Source organism: Theropithecus gelada, chromosome 1 (assembly GCF_003255815.1).
Source record: "Theropithecus gelada isolate Dixy chromosome 1, Tgel_1.0, whole genome shotgun sequence".
Taxonomy (NCBI): domain Eukaryota; kingdom Metazoa; phylum Chordata; class Mammalia; order Primates; family Cercopithecidae; genus Theropithecus; species Theropithecus gelada.
Window position 1 is genome coordinate 86,141,409 of NC_037668.1, and position 6,248 is coordinate 86,147,656.

Below are 6,248 nucleotides of genomic sequence, written 5' to 3' on the forward strand. Positions count from 1 at the left end.
CCTAAAAAGCAAGTTAGTAGGAGAGCTGGGTCTACAGCCATGGTTTCTGATTCCCTAAACCAGTACTCTTTCCACCTCCTCACTGCCTCCCATCATCTATTTGACTAATGGTCTCAGGCTTGCCTTCCTTCCCAGGGAATTCAGATCCTTACTCACCTCAAAATTTAAAATGGAAGGCAGGAAGAATGAATTTTTTAGCTAATCCAAGCATGCACTGTAAATCTTTGTCCCCTTTCCAAGGTCCTGAACGTAACCCCCTCTGCAGCGAACAGACCTTTGGCATCTTTCCATGGTGATCACATTGGTTCTAGAAGGACAACTCTCTCACAGCCAGAGAGCAGATCCTTGTGAGATGACCAATTTGCAAGACAAGGGGGTTTTGGAGGCAGGGATAAGTACTGGGTGTTCATATGAGCCATAGGTATTTGTGAGAGGAGAAGAGCACATTTCTAGAATTACTGACTGATTATTACCTGTGAACTATAGTGGGAAGTGGTGTGTGGGGAGGAAGAGGGGGCTGGGGGCAGGGAAAGAGATGGCACACTTTGCTTAGGTGTCATCTAAGGCCTTTTAAACATGGGCTGGCTTGTCTGACTCCCCCTCTCAAAAATTTGCAAAGGTTCCACATTGCCTACAGAATAAAATCCATAGGTAATATCTTGTATTCATGGCTATTGATATTTTAGTCTCAAATTACTTTCCTGCTTCCTGTTTCATTTTCACATTCCTTTTGCACTTGGATGTTTTCACCTACAAATAACAAACCAAACTTGAACTAGCTTTAAAAGGAGGGGTTTTTATAATTATTGTTGTGACTCATGTAATTAATAGGCAGAAAAGTGACAGGGACAATTTGAACCGAGGACCCCAAACATTCTCAGGACTCTTCCTTCTCTCTTCTCCAGTTCTCTCTAAACAATTCCTTTATTCTTTTCCCTGTCTGCAGAATGACTTCTCTTTATATTACCATGAGAAAAAGTATGGCTGCCAACAGCTTGTATTATATATTACATCTTCAGTTGTTGGTGATTGGATTCTCTTTACAGGTTTCCATTCTAAAATTCCAAGGAATCAAAACTGATTCACCCCACTTGGGTCTCACATCCTTCATTAGGACAATAAACTGAGCACAGTGGCCAACATCTCTTTGTAAAAGTATAGTGACTGCCATGGTCATTCTAGGAAAGAAGTGCTGAACAATACATGTTGTCCAATAAGTGTCCAATATCTTTCTCCCAACTTGTTGTAACTGACTCTAATATTTCATTTTTCTTCCATCTGCTGTTCACTAGATCATGACAGCCTCAGTGCCTTGTTCAGGATTTCCTTGGAAACTAGGTGAAGATGTGTATAATAGAGAGCAGGTCACAGAAGACAAGTTTCCATGGCTGGGGAAATTGTTCATTATAGCAATCATTTATTCATTAATTCAACAAGCATTTACTGAGCTAATACTCTTTGCCAAACACCATGCTAGGTATGCTGTGGAGACAGAAATCCACACTCTTATGCCTGCAAGAAGCTCACATCTTAGTGAAGAACATAGAGTGTGAAGAGATCTTTCTAACATGGCATGAAATGTACCCTGATAGAGATATACTCAGAATGCAGGAACACACAGGAAGGACATATGGAAGGGCTTCATGCAGGCAGTGACACAAACTGAATACTGAAAGCCAAGTAAGCTCTGAAAGCAACAGCAGTGTGAGTGAGAAACAGTGATTGACTACAGATAATAATCTTACAATTGCCAAGGGCTTAACTCTTCCAATGTGCCTGGCACTGTGCTATGTGTATACACTCCTTTTCTCATTGAATCTTCATAACTACTCTTTGAGGCAGGCACTATCATTGCCACTTAGAGATGGACAAACTGAGACTTCGAGAAGTGAAGTTCAGAGCATGGCTTAAGTGGCAGTGCTGGGGTTGAAATCCAGACATGTCTGCAATCAAATCACATTCTCAAAGCACCTTCCAGGTTGCCAGTAGCCTATTATATTTTCCATGAATGAGAATGAGAAAAAGAAACCTGACCTCAACTTATCTAGGGCCCTTACAATACTAATGATTCAAAGCCTGGTCAGGTTGAATATAGGTAAATCAGATTGTTAGTCATACCCGTGCCAGTCCTGGACTTTCACTCTTATTTCCATCTTTACCTTTTCTTTTCTTTTCTTGTTGCTGTATCTCAGAGGGTCTGAGACCTGAGACTGTGTTTCCTCCCAGATCCTACATGAGCTGATTTCAGATGGGTTCAGCCAATGGGAGGAAAGAGATTGGAAGAGGAGGAAAGAAAAAAAGGCCAGCTCATTCTCCTCTTCCCTCTCTCCTAGAGCAGCATCTTTGGCAATGGTTGAACCCTCTTAATAGCTCTGACTCCCACCTGGCAGGCATGCCATAGCTCCAGCTCCATCCAGGTGACCCATCTCTTGGCTCTAGTAAGACCACCTCCTCTCCCTAGTTTTTAAGTTGTAGTGGCTTCCTGGTGTTACTAATCTCTGAGTCACCTCATCATCCCCTCTTGCCTTCTCAGAGCCTCCATTAACTATGGAGTCAATTCCCTATATTAAATGTCCTCCAATTTATATACTTAGAATACATGTAAATTCTGTTTTCCAGTTTAGACCCTAACTGACATAACTTCCTTCCTCTTTATGCTGCAGCAGTGTCTGGAAAGAGTTCTCTTAATAGTCATCATTCACGAAGAGTAACAGCTCTGGTCTGCAGCTCCCAAGGTGATTGACACAGAAGATGGTGATTTCTGCATTTCCAACTGAGGTACCTGGTTCATCTCATTGGGACTGGTTGGACAGTGGATGCAGCCCATGGAGGGCAAGCCAAAGCAGGGCGAGGCAATGCCTCACCTGGGAAGCACAAGGGGTCAGGGGATTTCCCTTTTCTAGCCAGCGGAAGCTGTGACAGACTGCACCTGGAAAATTGGGACACTCCTACCCAAATACTCTGCTTTTCCAACAGTCTTACCAAATGGCACACCAAGAGATTATATCCCACGCCTGGCTTGGTGGGTCCCATGCCCACGGAGCCTTGCTCACTGGTAGCGCAGTAGTCTGGGATCCACCTGCCAGGCAGCAGCCTGGCCCAGGGAGGGACATCCGCCATTGCTGAGGTTTGAGTAGGTAAACAAAGTGGCCAGGGAAGCTTGAACTGGGCTCTGCAATGCCTGCTGACTCTGTAGACCCCACCTCTGGAGACAGGGCATAGCTGAACAAAAGGCAGCAGAAACTCCTGCAGACTTAAACGTCCCTGTCTGACAACTCTGAAGAGAGCAGTGGTTTTCCCAGCATGGTGTTTGAGCTCTGAGAATGGACAGACAACCGCCTCAAGTGAGTTCCTAACCCACGTGTAGCCTAACTCGGAGATACCTCCCAGTAGGGGCTGACTGACACCTCATACAGGAAGGTGCCCCTCTGGAACAAAGCTTCCAAAGGAAGGATCAGGCAGCAATATTTGCTATTCTGCAATATTTGCTGTTCTGCAGCCTCCGCTGGTGATATCCAGGCAAACAGGGTCTAGAGTGGACCTCCAGCAAACTCCAACAGACCTGCAGCTGAGGGACCTGACTCTTAGAAGGAAAACTAACAAACAGAAAGGAATAGCATCAACATCAACAAAAAGGACATCCACACCAAAGCCCTACCTGCAGTTCACCAGCTTCAAAGACCAAAGGTAGATAAAACCACAAAGATGGGGAGAAACCAGAGCAGAGAAGCTGAAAATTCTAAAAACCAGAGCACCTCTTCTCCTGCAAAGGATCGCAACTCCTCACCAGCAACAGAACAAAGCTGGATGGAGAACGACTTTGACGAACTGACAGAAGAAGGCTTCAGAAGGTCGGTAATAACAAACTTCTCCCAGCTAAAGGAGGATGTTTGAACCAATCACAACGAAGCTAAAAACCTTGAAAAAAGATTAGACAAATGGCTAACTAGCATAAACAGTGTAGAGGAGACCATAAATGACCTGATGGAGCTGAAAACCATGGCATGAGAACTACGTGATGAATGCACAAGCTTCAATAACTGATTCGATCAAGTGGAAGAAAGGGTATCAGAGGTTGAAGATAAATTAATGAAATAAAGCGAGAGGAGAATTTTAGAGAAAAAAGACTAAAAAGAAGCGAACAAAGCCTCCAAGAAATATGGGACTATGTGAAAAGACCAAATCTACGTTTGATTGGTGTACCTGAATGTGACAGGGAGAATAGAACCAAGTTGGAAAACAATCTTCAGGATATTATCCAGGAGAACTTCCCAACCTAGCAAGGCAGGCCAGCATTCAAATTCAGGAAATACAGAGAATGCCACAAAGATACTCCACGAGAAAAGCAACCCCAAGACACATAATTGTCAGATTCACCAAGGTTGAAAGGAAGGAAAAAAATGTTAAGTGCAGCCAGAAAGAAACATTGGGTTACCCACAAAGGGAAGACCATCAGACTAACAGTGAATCTCTCAGCAGAAACTCTACAAGCCAGAAGAGAGTGGGGGCCAATATTCAACATTCTTGAAGAAAAGAATTTTCAACCAAGAATTTCATATCCAGCCAAAATAAGCTGCATAAGCGAAGGAGAAATAAAATCCTTTACAGACAAGCAAATGTTGAGATATTCTGTCATCACCAGGCCTGCCTTACGAGAGCTCCTGAAGGAAGCACTAAACATAGAAAGGAACAACTGGTACCAGCCACTGCAAAAACAAGCCAAACTGTAAAGACCATCGATGCTAGGAAGAAACTGTATCAACTAACGGGCAAAATAGCCAGCTAACATCATAATGACAGGATTCACACATAACAATATTAACCTTAAAGGTAAATGGACTAAATGCCCCAATTAAAAGACACAGACTGGAAAATTGGATAAAGAGTCAAGACCCATCAGTGTGCTGAATTCAGGAGACCCATCTCATGTACAGAGACACGCATAGGCTCAAAATAAAGGAATGGAGGAAGATCTGCCAAGAAAATGGAAGGAAAAAAAAAAAAAAAAAAAAAAAAAAAGCAGGGGTCTCTGATAAAACAGACTTTAAACCAACAAAGATCAAAAGAGACAAAGAAGGCCATTACATAATGGTGAACGGATCAATTCAACAAGAAGAGCTAACTATCCTAAATATATATGCACCCAATACAGGAGCACCCAGATTCATAAAGCAAGTTCTTAGAGACCTACAAAGAGACTTAGACTGCCACACAGTAATAATGGGAGACTTCAACACCCCACTGTCAACATTAGACAGATCAACGAGACAGAAGGTTAACAAGGATACCCAGGACTTGAACTCAATTCTGCAGCAAGCAGACCTAATAGACATCTACAGAACTCTCCACCCCAAGTCAACAGAATACACATTCTTCTCAGCACCACATCACATTTATTCCAAAGTTGACCACATAGTTGGAAGTAAAGCACTCCTCAGCAAATGTAAAAGTACAGAAATCACAACAAACTGTCTCTCAAACCACAGTGCAATCAAATCAGAACCCAGGATTTAGAAACTCACTCAAAGCTGTATAACTACATGGAAACTGAACAACTTGCTCCTGAATGACTACTGGGTAAATAATGAAATGAAAGCAGAAATAAAGATGTTCTTTGAAATCAATAAGAACAAAGACACAATGTACCAGAATCTCTTGGACACATTTAAAGCAGTGTGTACAGGGAAATTTATAGCATTAAATGCCCACAAGAGAAAGCAGGAAAGATCTAAAATCAACACCCTATCATCACAATTAAAAGAACTAGAGAAGCAAGAGCAAACAAATTCAAAAGCTAGGAGGAGGTGAGAAATAAGATCAGAGCAGAAATGAAGGAGATAGAGACACAAAAAACCCTTGAAAAAATTCAATGAATGCAGGAGCTGGTTTCTTTTTTTTTTTTTTTTTTTTTTTTTTTTGAGATGGAGTCTCGCTCTGTCGCCCAGGCTGGAGTGCAGTGGCCGGATCTCAGCTCACTGCAAGCTCCGCCTCCCGGGTTCACGCCATTCTCCGGCCTCAGCCTCCCGAGTAGCTGGGACTACAGGCGCCCGCCACCTCGCCCGGCTAGTTTTTTTTGTATTTCTTAGTAGAGACGGGGTTTCACCGTGTTAGCCAGGATGGTCTCGATCTCCTGACCTCGTGATCCACCCGTCTCGGCCTCCCAAAGTGCTGGGATTACAGGCTTGAGCCACCGCGCCCGGCCAGGAGCTGGTTTCTTGAAAAGATCAACAAGATTGATAGACCACTAG